The sequence below is a fragment of the Triticum dicoccoides genome, chromosome 7B (assembly GCF_002162155.2).
Source record: "Triticum dicoccoides isolate Atlit2015 ecotype Zavitan chromosome 7B, WEW_v2.0, whole genome shotgun sequence".
Lineage (NCBI taxonomy): Eukaryota > Viridiplantae > Streptophyta > Magnoliopsida > Poales > Poaceae > Triticum > Triticum dicoccoides.
The window spans coordinates 746,024,339-746,045,534 of NC_041393.1; positions in this window are offsets into that span (position 1 = coordinate 746,024,339).

The following is a 21,196-nucleotide window of genomic DNA, read 5'->3' on the forward strand; positions in this document are numbered from 1 at the left end:
GATCCTCACCGGTAACAAACCCCAAGTTGGATACTTTCGAGTATTCGGCTCAAAGTGCTACATTCTTGATAAGCATCATCGTTCTAAATTTGCTTCTAAGTCTCACGAAGGTTTCCTACTAGGTTATGTCTCAAACTGTCACACATACCATGTCTACAACAATTTCACCCGAAAGGTTGAAGAGACGGTAGATGTGAAGTTTGATGAATCTAACGGCTCGCAAGTAGAGCAATTGCCAATTGATGTAGGAGACAAAGATCCTTCGGAAACAATCCAAGACTTGTCTATTGGCAAGGTTCATCCAACGGAGGTGAAGGAGAGTATCTCGTTCGTCCAAGTGGAAGCTTCTACTTCATGACAAGGTGAACCAAGAGTTGATACGGAAGCATCCACAAGTGGGACACACCAAGATGAAGAAAACGAGGAAGTGCATGAAGAACGTCAACAACCTCCTTCTCCACCACGACAATAGAACAACAACGCCAACAATGAAGAAGATCAAGAAGAAGAAGAAGAAGATGAAGAAGATGTTCAACCAAGAACCAAGCAAAAGCTTTCACAAGTTCGAGCAAGAATTTCTAAAGACCATCCCGTCGAGCAAATCTACAATGATATTCAAACCGGGAGAATCACTCGCTCTAAAACTTGTTTAGCTAACTTTTGTGAAAACTATTCTTTCATCTCTAGCATTGAACCTATGAAGGTTGAAGAAGCATTGGAAGATCCGGATTGGATAAATGCTATGCATGAAGAGCTACACAACTTTGAGAGAAACCAAGTTTGGACATTGGTTGAGAAGCCCGACAACAACCACAACACCATCGGTACCAAATGGGTGTTTCACAACAAGCAAGATGAAGATGGATAAGTAGTTCGCAACAAATCACATCTCGTCGCCCAAGGCTACACACAAGTCGAAGGTATGGACTATAGTGAGACTTATGCTCCCGTTGCTAGACTTGAGTCTATTCGCATCTTACTTGCCCATGCTAATCACCATGATATCACATTGTACCAAATGGACATTAAAAGTGCTTTTCTAAATGGTGAAATAGAGGAGGAAGTTTATGTTAAACAACCTCCCGACTTTATCAATCCTAAGAAACCAAATCATGTTTACAAACTTCACAAAGCTCTTTATGGTCTTAAACCATCTCCTAGACCTTGGTACAAATGCTTAACGAAGTTTCTTCTTGGAAAGGGATTTGAAATTGGAAAACTGATTCTACTCTTTTTACTAAAAGGGTTAATGGAGAATTATTTGTATGCCAAATTTATGTTGATGATATCATATTTGGATCAACTAACCCTCATTTTAGTGAGAAGTTTGGAAAGCTAATGTCGGAGAAGTTTGAGATGTCAATGATGAGTGAACTCAAATTCTTTCTTGGGTTGCAAATCAAGCAAACTAAGGAAGGTACTTTTGTCTCTCAAATGAAGTACACTAAGGACTTATTCAAGAAGTTCAATATACAAGAATGCAAAGGTATGTATACACCCATGCCTACTAGTGGACATCTTGATTTGACCAAAGATGGTGAACCAGTTGATCAAAAGGTCTATCGCTCTATGATTGGTTCATTGTTATACCTATGTGCTTCACGTCCCGATATTATGCTAAGTGTGTGCATGTGTGCAAGATATCAAGCTGCTCCTAAAGAATGTCATCTTAAGGCTGTGAAAAGGATAGTGAGATACTTAATACATACACCAAATTTTGGCATTTGGTATCCTAAGAGGGCCTCTTTCGATCTTGTTGGCTACTCTGACTCAGACTATGCCGGAGACAAGGTTGATAGAAAGTCCACTTCGGGCACTTGTCAATTTCTTGGTAGATCTCTTGTGTCTTGGTCCTCCAAGAAACAAAACTCGGTATCCTTATTCACTGCCGAAGCGGAATACATTGCCGTTGGTTCATGTTGTGCTCAATTACTTTGGATGAGCCAAACTCTTAAAGATTATGGGATATATGTGAAACATGTTCCATTGCTTTGTGACAATGAAAGTGCTATCAAAATTGAACATAATCCTGTGCAACATTCTCGAACTAAGCATATTTAAGTTCGTCATCATTTCATTCGAGATCATGTTGCTAAGGGTGACATTGATCTTAAGCATGTTCGCATTGAAAAGCAATTAGCGGATATATTCACTAAACCTCTTGATGAGAAAGTTTTTTGCAGGTTGAGAGGAGAATTGAACATCATTGATTCTTCAAACTTGGAGTAGAAACTCCACTGGATACATGCAAGACATGAGCTTATGACTAATCCTTGATATTTCTCTTATGATGAAAATCTTATATCTTGGACATATTTGCATCTTGCATGTTATCTAACCCATGTAGGTACTTGGTTGAATCAAATTCCATGAGATTGTAACCTACTCACATCTTGAGCAATCTCTACATCACCAAGTATCTACACAAAGGTGGTTGAGGACAAGGAAGCACGAAACCATTCAAACATATCCTATGACAAATTCTATGTTGAGCTTCATGATTGTCATTTTTGGATACACAAGTGCTCTTCCTTGCAAGAACTAACCCATGTAGGTAGATGGACTCAAATTCCAAGTGGTGCTCCCAACTCTTGATGAGCTACATCAACCTTGAGAAATCCACACAAGTTCAACTACATGATCAACACCACCAACCAAGGTATGTTATTCCATCTTAGAGAAGCTTTACTCCAAGACATGAGCTAAAGCAACTCGACAAGATGTGAATACATCAAGATGCTTGAACAAAAAATGGTAACCCCATTTTGATCTTAAACGATGAGTATGACCTATGATCAAGTGATCTCACTTGACTCCTAAGTCAATATACTCTAACATAGGTGACTTTGTCGCCGACCATCTCTAGATGAAGTTCTCTTGTGTTCTTTTCTGTGTTTTTGCATTTGTCTCATGCATATTTGTTTCCCCTTTTTCCAAAAAAAAAACTTCATCTAGATTTCTTTATTTCTTTTATTTTTGTTTGCTCTGCATTTTATGCATCCAATTCATTGCATATCATTTAGTTAATTCCTTGCAAATCTTTGTGAGATCCTATTAGTCTAGTGAGCTGAGGTGACAAGTGTTTTCTCTACGATGAACTCAGTTTCACCGATTAGTTATTTTCGGTCCAACCGAATTCTTTCGGTACAACTGAAGCATACAACTCGGTGCCACCGATTTCACCACAGGAAAAACAGTTTGCCACTTATTCTGTGTTTCGTCTGTTCCAGCTCCACTCAATGAATCTTGTCCTCTACAAGCATCACATTTTTATAAATGCTTTGTGCTGTGACTCAAGGATCAAACCCATTCACGACAAATTCCAGAAGCCCTTCTTGGAAATTGATGTCAAAGGGGGAGAGAGAGATCACATCATAGCTTATCATTTAGGGAGAGATCACATCAGAGAATATCACTTCCACAGGGGGAGAGAGAGATCTCCAGGGGGAGAAAATACTGAAGTAGAAAGTATTTCTCAAGGATCCCAGATGCTTGGTGTTCAAGAGGAGAGATGCCACATGTCTTTTGGGGGGAAAGACATGTTCATATGTGCTTATTTGCATTAGTTTGCACTACCTCTGTTCATTCAGATTCTTTCAGCTCTGATTTTCTGTTCCCTATCTTCTCCCAGTATCCCATGCTAGATTCAGGGGGAGCAAGACATCTAAGGGAAAGAAATCATTTAAATTCACTACACATCTTTACTCTTGGGGACGTGTCTAATCCAATGTGTTACTTTGTACTCACTCTCTACATGTCATCCCAGTCTTGGTATTCTTGTGGTTTCTTCTGTTTGCCCTAGTTAGTGGATGTACCTGTGTTATCTAACCTTGTTTGTGCAGGTTCATTCCATCCTAAGCCAACTCAAGACTACAAGGTAAGTATATGCATCATAATCATGTGTATGAGGAATTCTTGCTGATGTACATACTGTTTGCAAGAAGGACTCATGAGCATGAAGGTATTTTCTTTAATATTCTTTGCTCTGATGCATATGGCCAAGATACATGTAACTCATTGCTTACTCTGCCATGGTTATGCTCTCACATGCTTCTATATTCTATATTTCACATGATTGCATACATGTAGGGGGAGCCTATGCTTGTTACATGTCTTTCCAAAGCTTTACTTGCTATTCTTTATATCCTTATCTAAAGCTTTGATGTATGTTGTCATCAATTACCAAAAAGAAAAAGGGGGATATTGAAAGCACAAGTGCTCCCTTTGTGGTTTTGGTAATTAATGCCAACATATCTCTTGTTGGACTAACACTTTTATCTAGTATATTTCAGACAAGTTCAACAATGAAGTGGCATGGACTAAAGGATGTGGAACTCCTTCAAGATGCTAAGGACAAGGGATTGGCTAAAGCTTCAAGCTCAAGACTCTTCATTTTATATTTCAGTGATCCAAGATCACATTGAGTCTATAGGAAAAGCCAATACTATCAAGGAGGGATGAGGTGTTGCTTAATGAGCCTCTTGCTTCATGTGCTTAGTGATATGCTCCAAAACCCTCAACTACTTTCTCACATCCTCATTTGACCTAAACCTAAAGCCAAAATCGGTCACACCGATTCTTTCTATCCGGCGCCACCGAGTTTAGATGTCATAGCCACTGCCACAAACCCTAGGCAAATCGGTCTCACCGATAGGGATCTCGGTCTCACCGAGATGGGATTGTAATCTCTCTGTTTCCCTTCGTGATGTTTCGGTCTAACCGAAGTGAGCGATCGGTCCCACCGAGATTGCAATGTAAACTCTCTGTTTCCCTTTTGTAACATTTCAGTCTCACCGAAAAGAGCAAATCGGTTCCATCGAGTTTACCTGACCAACTCTCTGGTTAGCTAATTACCAAAATTGGTCTTACCGAGTTTGTGTAATTGGTCTCACCGAGATTACGTTATGCCCTAACCCTAACCATATCGGTCCTACCGAGTTGCATTTCGGTCCCACCGAAAATCCTAACGGTCACTAGGTTTACTAAATCGGTCTGACCGAGTTTGTTGATTCGGTCCCACCGAGATTGGTAAATTGTGTGTAACAGTTAGATTTTGTGTGGAGGCTATATATACCCCTCCACCTCCTCTTCATTCATGGAGAGAGCCATCAGAACAAACCTACACTTCCAACTTACCAGTTCTGAGAGAGAACTACCTACTCATGTGTTGAGGCCAAGATATTCCATTCCTATCATATGAATCTTGATCTCTAGCCTTCCCCAAGTTGCTTTCCACTCAAATCTTCTTTCCACCAGATCCAAATCCTATGAGAGAGAGTTGAGTGTTGGGGAGACTATCATTTGAAGCACAAGAGCAAGGAGTTCATCATCAACGCACCATTTGTTACTTCTTGGAGAGTGGTGTCTCCTAGATTGGCTAGGTGTCACTTGGGAGCCTCCGACAAAGATTGTGGAGTTGAACCAAGGAGTTTGTAAAGGGAAAGGAGATCGCCAACTTCGTGAAGATCTACCGCTAGTGAGGCAAGTCCTTCATGGGCGACGACCATGGTGGGATAGACAAGGTTGCTTCTTCGTGGACCCTTCTTGGGTGGAGCCCTTCGTGGACTCGCGCAACCGTTACCCTTCGTGGGTTGAATTTTCCATCAACGTGGATGTACGATAGCACCACCTATCGGAACCACGCCAAAAACATCCGTGTCTCCAATTGCGTTTGAATCCTCCAAAACCCTTCCCTTTACATTCTTGCAAGTTGCATGCTTTACTTTCCGCTGCTCATATACTCTTTGCATGCTTGCTTGCTATGTGTTGTGAATGTTAAACTTGTGCCTAAACTCCACTTAACCTTAAATTTGCTAAAAACTGCAACTTTGGTAGTTAGTGTCTAATCACCCCCCCCTCTAGACACCTCTACTCAAGGTCCTACACTCCTCCGCGATCTGATCGTAAGAACTTTATTTTTCAGTCATGTTGATTCTCTACTTCATTCTGAAATTCCTTGAACTTTTCAAAGGTCTCACACTTGTGTTTCATCAAGTAGACATACCCATATCTACTCAAGTCATTAGTGAGAGTGAGAACATAACGATATCCTCCGCGAGCCTCAACGCTCATTGGACCGCACACATCAGTATGTATGATTTCCAATAAGTTGGTTGCTCGCTCCATTGTTCCGGAGAACGGAGTCTTAGTCATTTTGCCCATGAGGCATGGTTCGCATGTGTCAAATGATTCATAATCGAGAGACTCTAAAAGTCCATCTGCATGGAGCTTCTTCATGCGCTTGACACCAATGTGACCAAGGCGGGAGTGCCACAAGTATGTGGGACTATCGTTATCAACTTTACATCTTGTGGTATTCACACTATGAATATGTGTAACATTACGTTTGAGATTCATTAAGAATAAACCATTGACCATCGGGGCATGACCATAAAACATATCTCTCATATAAATAGAACAACCATTATTCTCGGATTTAAATGAGTAGCCATATCGTATTAAACGAGATCCAGATACAATGTTCATGCTCAAACGTGGCACTAAAAAACAATTATTGAGGTTTAAAACTAATCCCGTGGGTAAATGTAGAGGTAGCGTGCCGACGGCGATCACATCGACCTTGGAACCATTCCCGACGCGCATCGTCACCTCGTCCTTCGCCAGTCTCCGCTTATTCCGTAGCTCCTGCTTTCCATTACAAATATGAGCAACGACACCGGTATCAAATACCCAGGAGCTACTACGAGCACTGGTAAGGTACACATCAATTACATGTATATCACATATACCTTTAGTGTTGCCGGCCTTCTTGTCCGCTAAGTATTTGGGGCAGTTCCGCTTCCAGTGACCCTTCCCTTTGCAATAAAAGCACTCAGTCTCAGGCTTGGGTCCATTCTTTGACTTCTTCCCGGCAACTGGCTTACCGGGCGCGGCAACATCCTTGCCGTCCTTCTTGAAGTTCTTCTTACCCTTGCCTTTCTTGAACTTGGTGGTTTTATTGACCATCAACACTTGATGTTCCTTTTTGATTTCTACCTTTGCTGACTTCAGCATTGAAAATATTTCAGGAATAGTTTTAACCATCCCCTGCATATTGTAGTTCATCACAAAGCTCTTGTAGCTCGGTGGGAGCGACTGAAGGATTTTTTCAATGACCGCCTCGTCCGGGAGGTTAATGTCCAGCTGGGATAGGCGGTTGTGCAACCCAGACATTTTGAGTATGTGCTCACTGACAGAACTATTTTCCTCCATCTTACAACTATAGAACTTGTCGGAGACTTCATATCTCTCGACCCGGGCGTGAGCCTGGAAAACCATTTTCAGCTCCTCGAACATCTCATATGCTCTGTGTTGCTCAAAACACTTTTGGAGCCCCGGTTCTAAGCTGTAAAGCATGCCGCACTGAACGAGGGAGTAATCATCAGCACGTGACTACCAAGCGTTCATAACGTCATGGTTCTCTGGGATGGGTGCTTCACCTAGCGCTCCTTCTAGGACATATGCTTTCTTGGCAGCTATGAGGATGATCCTCAGGTTCCGGACCCAGTCTGTATAGTTGCTGCCATCATCTTTCAGCTTGGTTTTCTCTAGGAACGCGTTGAAGTTCATGTTGACATGAGCGTTGGCCATTTGATCTACAAGACATTTTTTGCAAAGATTTTAGACTAAGTCCATGATAATTAAGTTCATCTAATCAAATTATTTAATGAACTCCCACTCAGATTAGACATCCCTCTAGTCATCTAAGTGTTACATGATCCGAGTCGACTAGGCCGTGTCCGATCATAACGTGAGACGGACTAGTCATCATCGGTGAACATCTCCATGTTGATCGTATCTTTCATACGACTCATGTTCGACCTTTCGGTCTCTTGTGTTCCGAGGCCATGTCTGTACATGCTAGGCTCGTCAAGTTAACCTAAGTGTTTTGCATGTGTAAATCTGTCTTACACCCGTTGTATGTGAACGTTGGAATCTATCACACCCGATCATCACGTGGTGCTTCGAAACAACGAACTGTCGCAACGGCGCACAGTTAGGGGGAACACTTTCTTGAAATTATTATGAGGGATCATCTTATTTACTACCGTCGTTCTAAGTAAACAAGATGCAAAAACATGATAAATATCACATGCAATCAAATAGTAGTGACATGATATGGCCAATATCATATAGCTCCTTTGATCTCCATCTTCGGGGCTCCATGATCATCTTCGTCACCGGCATGACACCATGATTTCCATCATCATGATCTCCATGAAGTTTCTCGCCAACTATTACTTCTACTATTATAGCTAACGGTTTAGCAATAAAGTAAAGTAATTACATGGCGTTAAATAATTGACACATAAGTCATACAATAATTAAGACAACTCCTATGGCTCCTGCCGGTTGTCATACTCATCGACATGCAAGTCGTGATTCCTATTACAATAACATGATCTCATACATCACAATATATCATTCACCATTCATCACAACTTTTGGCCATATCACATCACAAAGCAATTGCTGCAAAAACAAGTTAGACGTCCTCTAATTGTTGTTGCATCTTTTACGTGGCTGCAATAGGGTTCTAGCAAGAACGTTTTCTTACCTACGAAAAAACCACAACGTGATTTGTCATCTTCTATTTACCCTTCATAAGGACCCTTTTCATCGAATCCGCTCCAACTAAAGTGGGAGAGACAGACACCCGCTAGCCACCTTATGCAACTAGTGCATGTCAGTTGGTGGAACCTATCTCACGTAAGCGTACGTGTAAGGTCGGTCCGGGCCGCTTCATCCCACAATACCGCTGAAGAAAAATAAGACTAGTAGTGGCAAGAAAGTTGACAACATCTACGCCCACAACAGATTTGTGTTCTACTCGTGCAAAGAGAACTACGCATAAACCTGGCTCATGATGCCACTATTGGGGAACATTGCAGAAAACAAAAAATTTCCTACGGTTTCACCAAGATCAATCTATGAGTTCATCTAGCAACGAGAGAGAGGAGTGCATCTACATACCCTTGTAGATCGAGCGGAAGCGTTCAAGGGAACGGGGTTGAGGGAGTCGTACTCGTCGTGATCCAAATCACCGGAGATCCTAGCGCCGAACGGACGGCACCTCCGTGTTAAACACACGTACGGTTAGCGTGACGTCTCCTCCTTCTTGATCCAGCAAGGGAAGGAGAGGTTGATGAAGATCCAGAAGCACGACGGCGCGGTGGTGGATGCAGCAGGGATCCCGGCAGGGCTTCGCCAAGCGTCTGCGGGAGGGAGAGGTGTAGCAAGGGGGAAGGGAGGCGCCAAGTGCAAGGGTGAAGCTGCCCTCCCTCCCCCCTCTATATATAGGGTCCCTAGGGGGGCGCCGGCCCTAGGAGATGGGATCTCCTAGGGGGGCGGCGGCCAAGGGGGTGCCTTGCCCCCCAAGGCAAGTGGAGGCGCCCCCTCCCCTAGGGTTCCCAACCCTAGGCGCAGGGGGGCCCAAGGGGGGGCGCACCAGACCACCAGGGGCTGGTTCCCCTCCCACTTCAGCCCATGGGGCCCTCCGGGATAGGTGGACCCCCCGGACCCTTCCGGTGGTCCCGGTACAATACCGGTGACCCCCAAAACTTTCCCGATGGCCGAAACTCGACTTCCCATATATAATTCTTTACCTCCGGACCATTCTGGAACTCCTCGTGACATCCGGGATCTCATCCGGGACTCCGAACAACTTTCGGTTTGCTGCATACTAATATCTCTACAACCCTAGCGTCACCGAACCTTAAGTGTGTAGACCCTACGGGTTCGAGAGACACGTAGACATGACCGAGACGGATCTCCGATCAATAACCAACAGCGGGATCTGGATACCCATGTTGGCTCCCACATGCTCCTCGATGATCTCATCGGATGAACCACGATGTCGAGGATTTAAGCAACCCCGTATACAATTCCCTTTGTCAATCGGTATGTTACTTGCCCGAGATTCGATTTTTGGTATCCCAATACCTCGTTCAATCTCGTTACCGGCAAGTCACTTTACTCGTACCGTAATGCATGATCCCAAACACTTGGTCACTCTGAGCTCATTATGATGATGCATTACTGAGTGGGCCCAGAGATACCTCTCCGTCATACGGAGTGACAAATCCCAGTCTCGATCCGTGTCAACCCAACAGACACTTTTGGAGATACTCATAGTATACCTTTATAGTCACCCAGTTACGTTGTGACGTTTGGTACACCCAAAGCACTCCTACGGTGTCCGGGAGTTACACGATCGCATGGTCTAAGGAAAAGATACTTGACATTGGAAAAGCTCTAGCAAACGAACTACACGATCTTGTGCTATGCTTAGCATTGGGTCTTGTCCATCACATCATTCTCCTAATGATGTGATCTCGTTATCAATGACATCCAATGTCCATAGTCAGGAAACCATGACTATCTGTTGATCAACGAGCTAGTCAACTAGAGGCTCACTAGGGACATATTGTGGTCTATGTATTCACACGTGTATTATGATTTCCGGATAATACAATTATAGCATGAATAAAAGATAATTATCATGAACAAGGAAATATAATAATAATCCTTTTATTATTGCCTCTAGGGCATATTTCCAACAGCGCGTAGTACTTGATTTTTGATGACTTCTAAATTTTTGCAATAAGTATATGAGTTCTTTTGACTAATGTTGAGTCTATGGATTATACGCACTTTTACCTTTCCGCCATTGCTAGCCTCTTCAGTACCGTGCATTGCCCTTTCTCACATTGAGAGTTGGCGCAAACTTCACCGGTGCATCCAAACTCCGTGATACGATACGCTCTATCACACATAAACCTCCCTATATCTTCCTCAAAACAGCCACTATACCTACCTATTATGGCATTTCCATAGCCATTCCGAGATATATTGCCATGCAACTTTCCACCGTTCCGTTCATCATTATTATGACATACATTACTTTTGTCATATTGCCATTGCATGATCATGTAGTTGACATCGTATTTTTGGCAAAGCCACCATGCATTATTTTTCGTACATGTCACTCTTGATTCATTGCACCATCCCGGTACACCGCCGGAGGCATTCATATAGAGTCATATCTTGTTCTAGTTTCGAGTTGTAATCCTCATGTTGTAATCAATAGAAGTGTGATGATCATCATTGCCCAAATAAAAAAAAATAGAAAGGCCAAAAAAAGGAAGGCCAAAAAAAAGGGCAATGCTACTATCTCTTTTTCCACACTTGTGCTTCAAAGTAGCACCATGTTCTTCATGTAGTGAGTCTCATATTTTGTGCTTCAAAGTAGCACCTCGTTCTTCATGTAGTGAGTCTCATATATTGTGCTTCAAAGTAGCACCATGTTTTTCATATAGTGAGTCTCATAAGTTTTCTTTTTCATACTAGTGGGAATTTTTCATTATAGAACTTGGCTTGTATATTCCTACGATGGGCTTCCTTAAATGCCATAGGTCTTCATGAGCAAGCAAGTTGGATGCACACCCACTAGTTTTCTTTTGTTGAGCATTCATAGCTCTAGTGCATCCGTTGCATGGCAATCCCTACTCCTCATGTTGACATCAATTGATGGCCATCTCCATAGCCCGTTGATTATCCTCGTCAATGTGAGACTTTCTCCTTTTTTTGTCTTCTCCACACAATCCCCATCATCATATTCTATTCCACCCATAGTGCTATATCCATGGCTCACGCTCATGTATTGCGTGAAGGTTGAAAAAGTTTGAAATTATTTAAGTATGAAACAATTGCTTGGCTTTTCATCGGGGGTATAAAAGTTGGGAACATCTTTGTGTGACGAAAATGAAGCATAGCCTAACTATATGATTTTGTAGGGATGAACTTTCTTTGGCCATGTTATTTTGAGATGAGATAATTATTTTGATTAGTGTGCTTGAAGTATTATTATTTTTATGTCAATATGAACTTTTGTCTTGAATCTTTCGGATCTGAATATTCATATCACAATTAAGAAGATTTACACTGAATTTATGCCAAAGTATCACTCCGCATCAAAAATTCTCTTTTTATCATTTACCTACTCGAGGACGAGCAGGAATTAAGCTTGGGGATGCCTGATACGTCTCCAACGTATCTGTAATTTTTGATTTCTCCATGCTACTTTATCTATTGTCTTGGACTATAATGGGCTTTATTTTCCACTTTTATATTGTTTTTGGGACTAACCTATTAACCAAAGGCCCAGCCCAGAATTGTTGTTTTTTGCCTATTTCAGTGTTTCGAAGAAACGGAATATCAAATGGAGTCCAAACAGAATGAAACCTTCGGAAACGTGATCTTCTCACCGAACGTGATCCAGGAGACTTGGACCCTACTAAAAAGGAGTGCCAGAGGCGGTCACGAGGGTGGGGGGCGCGCCCTCCCCCCTGGGCGTGCCCCCCTACCTCGTGGCCCCCCTGACTCTCCACCGACGTACTCCTTCCTCCTATATATACCTACGTACCCCCAACAGATCGGGGACGGAGCCAAAAACCTAATTCCACCGCTGTAACTTCCTGTATCCACGAGATCCCATCTTGGGGCCTGTTCCGGAGCTTCGCCGGAGGGAGCATCCACCACGGAGGGCTTCTACATCATCACCATAGCCCCTCCGATGAAGTGTGAGTAGTTTACTTCATACCTTCGGGTCCATAGTTAGTAGCTAGATGGCTTCTTCTCTCTTTTTGGATCTCAATACAATGTTCTCCCCCCCTCTCTCGTGGAGATCTATTCGATGTAATCTTCTTTTTGCGGTGTGTTTGTTGAGATCGATGAATTGTGGGTTTATGATCCAGCTTACCTATGGAAAATATTTGATTCTTCTCTGAATTCTTTTATGTATGATTGAGTTATCTTTGCAAGTCTCTTCGAATTATCCGTTTGGTTTGGCCAACTAGATTGATAGTTCTTGCAATGGGAGAAGTGCTTAGCTTTGGGTTCAATCTTGCGGTGACCTTACCCAGTGACAGAAAGGGTTGCAAGGCACGTATTGTATTGTTGCCATCGAGGATAACAAGATGGGGTATTTATCATATTGCATGAATTTATTCCTCTACATCATGTCATCTTGCTTAAGGCGTTACTCTGTTTTTAACTTAATACTCTAGATGCATGCTGGATAGCGGTCGATGAGTGGAGTAATAGTAGTAGATGCAGAATCGTTTCGGTCTACTTGTCACGGACGTGATGCCTATATACATGATCATTGCCTGGATAACCTCATAACTATGCTCAATTCTGTCAATTGCTCAACAGTAATTTGTTCACCCACCGTAGAATACTTATGCTCTTGAGAGAAGCCACTAGTGAAACCTATGGCCCCCGGGTCTATTCTCATCATATCAATCTCCATCACTTTATTTACTTGCTTTTGCTTTTACTTTTTTACTTTGCATCTTTATACCAAAAATACCAAAAATATTATCTCTATCAGATCTCACCCTTGTAAGTGACCATGAAGGGATTGACAACCCCTAAGCATTGGTTGTGAGTAGCTATCGTTTTGTGCAGGTACGAGGGACTTGCACGTGGTCTCCTACTGGATTGATACCTTGGTTCTCAAAAATTGAGGGAAATACTTACGCTATTGTGCTGCATCATCCTCTCCTCTTCGGGGAAATCCAACGCAAGCTCGAGACGTAGCAATCGTCATCACCAACAACCCTCTCATCTTTGGGAGGCTAATCTTCATCAACATCTTTAACCACACCATCCCATCTCAAACTCTAGTTCATCTCTGGTGTTGAATCTTTGTATCAAAACCTCCGATTGGTACATGTGGGTGACTAGTAGTGTTGATTACATCTTGTAGTTGATGCTAGATGGTTTATTTGGTGGAAGGTTATTTGTTCAGAACCATTATGCTATTTAATATCCCTCTGATCTTCGGCATGAATATTATTTGTGAGTAGTTTCACTTGTTCTTGATGTCATGAGAGAAGTCATGTTGCAAGTAATCATGTGAATTTGATATTCGTTTGATATTTTTATGGCATGTATGTGGTGATCCCCTTAGTGGTGTTATGTGAACGTCGACTACATGACACTTCACAATGGTTGGGCCTAAGGGAATGCATTCCAGAGTAGTTATTATATGATGGGTTGCTAGAGTGACAGAAGCTTAAACCCTATTTTATGCGCTATTCCGTAAGGGGCTGATTTGGATCCATATGTTTAATGCTATTGTTAGATTTTACCTTAATTCTTCATTCTAGTTACGGATGCTTGGGAGGGGGTTAATCATAAGTGGGAGGCTTGTTCAAGTAAGATCAACACCAAAGCAGCGGTCCACGCACATATCAAATTATCAAAATAGCTAGAGAACGCGAATCAAACGAACATGATCAAAGTGACTAGATGAAATTCCCGTGTGTCCTCAAGAACGCTTTGCTTATTATAAGAGGCTAGTTTGCTGCACTTTTGTTACCATTACTATCACTTGCTCGTTACAAATTATCTTGCTATCGAACTACTCGTTGCTGACAATTTCAGTGCTTGCAGAAATTACCTTGCTGAAAACCGCTTGTCATTTCCTTCTGCTCCTCATTGGGTTCGACACACTTACTTATCAAAAGGACTACAATTGATCCCCTATACTTGGGGGTCATCAAAGTCGGATGCATATGTAAAAATTCTCGCTCTAATTTAATCACAAGCATGGAAATAGCATCTGCATATCAAGTTGTATTATGAAGAATAGGTCCCCTATCCATAGGCATAACTCATGTGCAATGAAATAATTCTTGAATAACATTGTTCCCAATGATGTTCCCATCACCCACATGATAGATCTTTTTTCTAAAGTGAGTGGGAGTTTCAGTTTCAAAAGGATCATGATTAGGAACACAAGATTCAAACTTTTACTCAAGATTTTCACTAGTATTTTCAATGGTAATTAAGCTTCTGAGATTCAGACATGATGAAAACTTTTCAAGCAAGCAAACAAAAAAGGCAACCGAAAAGAAGGCTAATATTTTTTGTTTTTCTGAAAACGTTTTAGCAGTGGGGAGAGGAAAATGGGAGGCAAATCTTATCTTTCTTTTTTTTGAGGGAAAGCCATCATGGCGGTTTATATTTCATGTGAAAATAAGGATACATCGTTTGATAGGATGTCCACTAGAAAACACGGAGGCTCCAACTTCCAAACAATAGTTCGAGAGGTCTCCAAATTCCCAGCCAACACATCGGCCGCCATATTGGCCTCCCTAGATAGTGATTAAAAACAATAAAACTAAAATTACGAGCAAAGAAAGTACATTCTTCATAGATAGACGCCGCACGTCCGAGGGAGTTCCCGCAGTTCTGCATAACATCAATCACCTCCATGCAGTCCGCTTCAACATATAATTTGTTGCAAACCATATCATTAGCATGTAACAACCCATTTCTCAGAGCCCTTACTTCTGCCGTCGCCGCATCCTCCACAAAGCGAATGTCCCCGCACGAAGCAGCTAAATTTTTTCCCATGTGATCTCGTAGGATAGCTCCTATACTCCCAGAGCCGCTGTCCATTTCAAATCCCGCGTCAACGTTCAATTTTATAATTCCCTCAGGTGGCCTCTCCCAGCCGTGCCTCCTGATCTTTGTGTTCTTATTTTTTGCTCTCGTGCAGTTTTTAGCTAGAGCCGCAATAGCCTGCGCCGATCTGGATGGGTCCTGTAGAAACTCCTTGTGGGTGTAGAGGAGACGCTCCCACCACACGTACCATACAGTGGTTGCCACCAGTACATTGCGTTGGACTCCCACCACTGATGCCTGTAGGTTGCTCTTGGACACAAACAGGTCAGCTAGTACTGATCCTCCCTCATGATGTGCAGTACATACCTCGCCCACCAATTGTCCTAGACCCAGGATGCGCCACACATCTTGTAGTCATGGGCATAAGAAGAGGGCATGCACTCTCACAATCGATAGTGCAAATAGGACATTGCGATCTCGTGATCATATGTCTATTTGCTAGAACCCCCAGACAAAGGATGGATCCAAGTAAGGCTCTCCACACATGAATCTTTATCTTGGTTGGTACACTTAATTTCCAAATGGTACTCCAAATAGTACTAGTACTTGAGGATTGAACTGAGTTTGTCATTCTCAACTTTTGTCCGTGTTGGTGTTCCCACTCTTCATGATAAGCTGACCGTACAGAAAAAATACCATTCTTATTGCAGTGCCAAGAGACAAAATCGTTCATCATACCTATAGCTAGAGGTATATTCAGAATACGATGTACATCGACTGGCCAAAATAATTCATTAAGAAACTGTTCATCCCAAGCTCTATTCTCTTCATTTAACAACTCAGAGACACGTGTGATGTCAATATTACCCCTCAGTGTCATTACTCCCCGTGTAGGGCTAGTTGGTATTCATGGATCCTCCTATATGTTTATTTGAGAGCCATCCCCTACTCTCCATATATGCCCTCTCTTGAAAGTCTGTATCCCACTCCATAGGCTATGCCATGTATAAGAACTACCCTTCTTGAGACTACAATTTAGAAGGTTGCCCTCAGGAAAATATTTAGCCTTCAACACTCTAGCACAAAGCAATTCTGTTCCAGACAACAACCACTAGTAGAAAACAGGGCTTTCGTTCGGGCCTGGCTAGCCCATTAGTCCCGGTTCAGTCAAGAACCGGGACCCATGGGGGCATTCGTCCCGGTTCGTGAGCCCAGGGGGCCGGCCGGGGACTCATGGGCATTGGTCCCGGTTCGTATGGACCCATTTGTCCCGGTTCCTGGCACGAACCGGGACCAATGGTCCTCGCTCCTGGCGCACAACCATTGGTCCTGGTTCGTGGATTGAACCGAGACAAATGAGTTGCCTATATATACCCCATCGCCACAGCAGAGCACTCCACAGTGCTCTGTTTTTTCTGGCCGGCGAGGGGAGGGCGTTTGGGTGCTCTAGCTCACCTCCTATGCACATGAGGTGTTCGATGAAATGTCCGAGCCACGCTAGTTAATCGTTCTCATCTCAAAACTAGACCTCTGAGCTCCATTTTCCCCAAGATTTGTCTAGGTTTAGCAGTCTGTCACGTCCTGTCCCCGTCTTCACCGCCGTCGATCGCCCGTGCCGATCTCGTCGCTGGCAGCACCGTGGTGAGCCTCTTGTTCTTATCTTCTTTCTGAAAGAAAAAAAATTCTTACTTCAAATAGATACTTGTCTAATTTTATTACTTTTATTATTTCTTGTTATTATATAGTGCGATGGTTTTGGTATCCGCCCCCGTCGGCCCTCGTCCTGTCTATGATTTAGATGTGGTATATATTATCTTTTGATAACTATTTCGTTCATTTATTGTTTATGACAATTATGCCGACCAACGTGACATAGATTTTAATTATCTAGGAGGTGGTTGAACCGGAAATTCCAACCGACCCTATTGTCGAGAGATTCAATTTAGTTTAAGAAGAAAACAATTACTTGAAGGAAAAAATAAGAAAAATTGAGGAGGAGAAGATGATATTGGAGTTGCATCTTGTGGATGTCGTTGATGATCACAAGATCAAGATGGATGCAGTGCGGTTGAAGATTAGAAAGATTAGAAAATATGCCATTCATACCGAGGCTTGGTATCATTATGTAGTTGGATCAGTTGTTACCTTGGTTGCGATTATGCTCGCATTTGTTTTTGCATATAAATGTTTTACATAATTTCAATGTATGGTTTAATTAAATGCTCCAGAGAGCTATATGTTGCACATGCTATGTGGGTGAAATCCCTTTGTAACAGCCGAGTTTCCGTATGAAACCCTGATACTTCGAAAGAGATTGTCTGTTTGGTACACGAAGTGTATCCAGGTTTTGTCGTAAGCCTCTGTACTTTCTTGCACATGCTATGTGGGTGAAATGATGATACCGTGCCAACTTGGAACCTTTTCAGAGTTCATTTCAAATGCTTTTCAGTTTCATGGTCTTATAGCTCAAAATAATCAGTAAATGCATGAAAAATAACTAATGAAGTCAGAAAGGGTTGTAAATTGATGATGTGGCTTTGAATGGTGCATTTTGAACACAGATAAACTATGGAGTTCAAGTAAGTTCAAAAAATGAAATCCCTTTGTAACAGACGAGTTTCCGTATGAAACCCTGATACTTCGAAAGAGATTGTTTGTTTTGTACACGAAGTGCCTCCAGTTTTTCCGCAAGCCTCTGTACTTTCTTGCACATGCTATGTGGGTGAAATGATGATACCATGCCAACTTGGAACCTTTTCAGAGTTCATTTCAAATGATTTGCAATTTCATGGTCTTATAGCTCAAAATAATCAGTAAATGCATGAAAAATAACAAATGAAGTCGGAAAGGGTTGTAAATTGATGATGTGGCTTTGAATGGTGCATTTTGAACACAGATAAACTATGAAGTTCAAGAAAATGAAATCCCTTTGTCACAGACGAGTTTCCGTATGAAACCCTGATACTTCGAAAGAGATTGTCTGTTTTGTACACGAAGTGCATCCAGTTTTTGCCGTAAGCCTCTGTACTTTCTTGCACATGCTATGTGGGTGAAATGATGATACCATGCCAAGATAGAACCTTTTCAGAGTTCATTTCAAATGCTTTTCAATTTCATGGTCTTATAGCTCAAAATAATCAGTAAATGCATGAAAAATAACAAATGAAGTCAGGAAGGGTTGTAAATTGATGATGTAACTTTGAATGGTGAATTTTCAACACAGATAAACTATTGAGTTCAAATAAGTTCAAAAAAATGAGATGCCTTTGTAACAGACGAGTTTCCGTATGAAACCCTGATACTTCGAAAGAGATTGTGTGTTTTGTACACGAAGTGCATCCAATTTTTGCCGTAAGCCTCTGTACTTTCTTGCACATGCTATGTGGGTGAAATGATGATACCGTGCCAACTTGGAACCTTTTCAGAGTTCATTTCAAATGCTTTGCAATTTCATGGTCTTATAGCTCAAAATAATCAGTAAATGCATGAAAAATAACAAATGAAGTCAGAAAGGGTTGTAAATTGATGATGTGGCTTTGAATGGTGCATTTTGAACACAGATAAACTATGAAGTTCAAAAAAATGAAATCCCTTGGTAACAAACGAGTTTCCGTATGAAACCCTGATACTTCGAGAGAGATTGTCTGTTTTGTACAGGAAGTGCATCCAGTTTTTGCTGTAAGCCTTTGTACTTTCTTGCACATGCTATGTGGGTGAAATGATGAAACCATGCCAACTTGGAACCTTTTCAGAGTTTATTTCAAATGCTTTGCAATTTCATGGTCTTATAGCTCAAAATAATCAGTAAATGCATGAAAAATAACAAATGAAGTCGGAAAGGGTTGTAAATTGATGATGTGGTTTTGAATGGTGCATTTTGAACACAGATAAACTATGCAGTTCAAAAAAATGAAATCCCTTTGTAACAGACGAGTTTCCGAATGAAACCCTGATAATTCGAAAGAGATTGTCTGTTTTGTACACGAAGTGCATCCAGTTTTGGCCGTAAGCCTCTGTACTTTCCTGCACATGCTATGTGGGTGAAATGATGATACCATGCTAACATAGAACCTTTTCAGAGTTCATTTCAAATGCTTTTCAATTTCATGGTCTTATAGCTCAAAATAATCAGTAAATGCATGAAAAATAACAAATGAAGTGAGGAAGGGTTGTAAATTGATGATGTGGCTTTGAATGGTATTTGAACACAGATAAACTATGGAGTTCAAATAAGTTCAAAAAAATGAGATGCCTTTGTAACAGGCGAGTTTCCGTATGAAACCCAGATACTTCGAAAGAAATTGTGTGTTTTGTACACGAAGTGCATCCAGTTTTTGCCGTAAGCCTCTGTACTTTCTTGCAGATGCTATGTGGGTGAAATGAGGATACCATGCCAACTTGGAACCTTTTCAGAGTTCATTTCGAATGCTTTTCAATTTCATGGTCTTATAGCTCAAAATAATCAGTAAATGCATGAAAAATAACAAGTGAAGTCAGAAAGGGTTGTAAATTGATGATGTGGCTTTGAATGGTGCATTTTGAACACAGATAAACTATGGAGTTCAAACAAGTTCAAAAAAATGAAATCCCTTTGTAACAGACGAGTTTCCGTATGAAACTCTGATACTTCGAAAGAGATTGTCTGTTTTGTACACTAAGTGCATCCAGGTTTTGCCGTAAGCCTCTGTACTTTTTTTGCACATGCTATGTGGGTGAAATGATGATACCATGCCAACTTGGAACCTTTTCAGAGTTCATTTCAAATGCTTTTCAATTTCATGGTCTTATAGCTAAAAATAATCAGTAAATGCATGAAAAATAAAAAATGAAGTAAGAAACAAAATATAATAAAATAAATAAGTAATTTGAAACAAAATAATATAAACTTTAATAAAATAAATAAGTAGAAACAAAAAAATAAAAAAATAAACTTTAATAACATAAATAAAATTTATGAAACTAAAATTATCAAAGTATATTTTGTTGAGAACATTATAAGCAACCTCTAGTATTATTGAAACTAAAATTATATAAAATTGATGCAACTAAAATTATCAAAGTATTTTCTGTTCAAAATTATTAAAAGCAAAAAGAATTTTAATAAAATAAAATAAATAAGTAATTATAAACAAAATAAAATAAAATAAATAAGTATTTTGTTGTAAGTAGAAAAAACAAAATAAATAAAGCAAAAAAGAAAACAAAAATCTGGGAGAAAATAAAAAAATTGCCACCAACTGGGCCACCACGGCCTGAATACGACTAGAAATCCATCCATGGGCCAGGATTCAGGCCCACAGAAGGCCTAGAAGGCCCATCAGGCATAGCAGTAATAATTAGGCCCGTAAGCCTGGAACGGAGAGGAGCTCGAGAGGGGTGCGGTAGTGGGGCTTATAAACCACTGCGCGCCCCTCTCAACCAGCGATGTGGGACTAAACTTTGGTCGCGACGCGGGCAGCACAGGGGCCTTTGGTCTCGGTTGGTGGCACCAACCGGGACTAAAAGGGGTGCATTGGTACCGGGTCATGCCACCAACCGGTACCAAAGCGTTTGCTATATAAGAAACACTTAGCAGTTTCTGCAAAAATCAGTTCTTCTCCGCCCCGACGCCCCCACGCTGCTCCTCGTCGCCGTCGCCGCCGAGCCCTGCCCCGACGCCATCGCCCACGCCCTCGCCCAACCCCGTCGCCGCTCGCCGCCCTGCCCCGATGCCGTCGCCGCTCGCCGCCCTGCCCCGACGCCGTCGCCGTCGTCGCTCGCCGTCCTACCCCGATGCCGT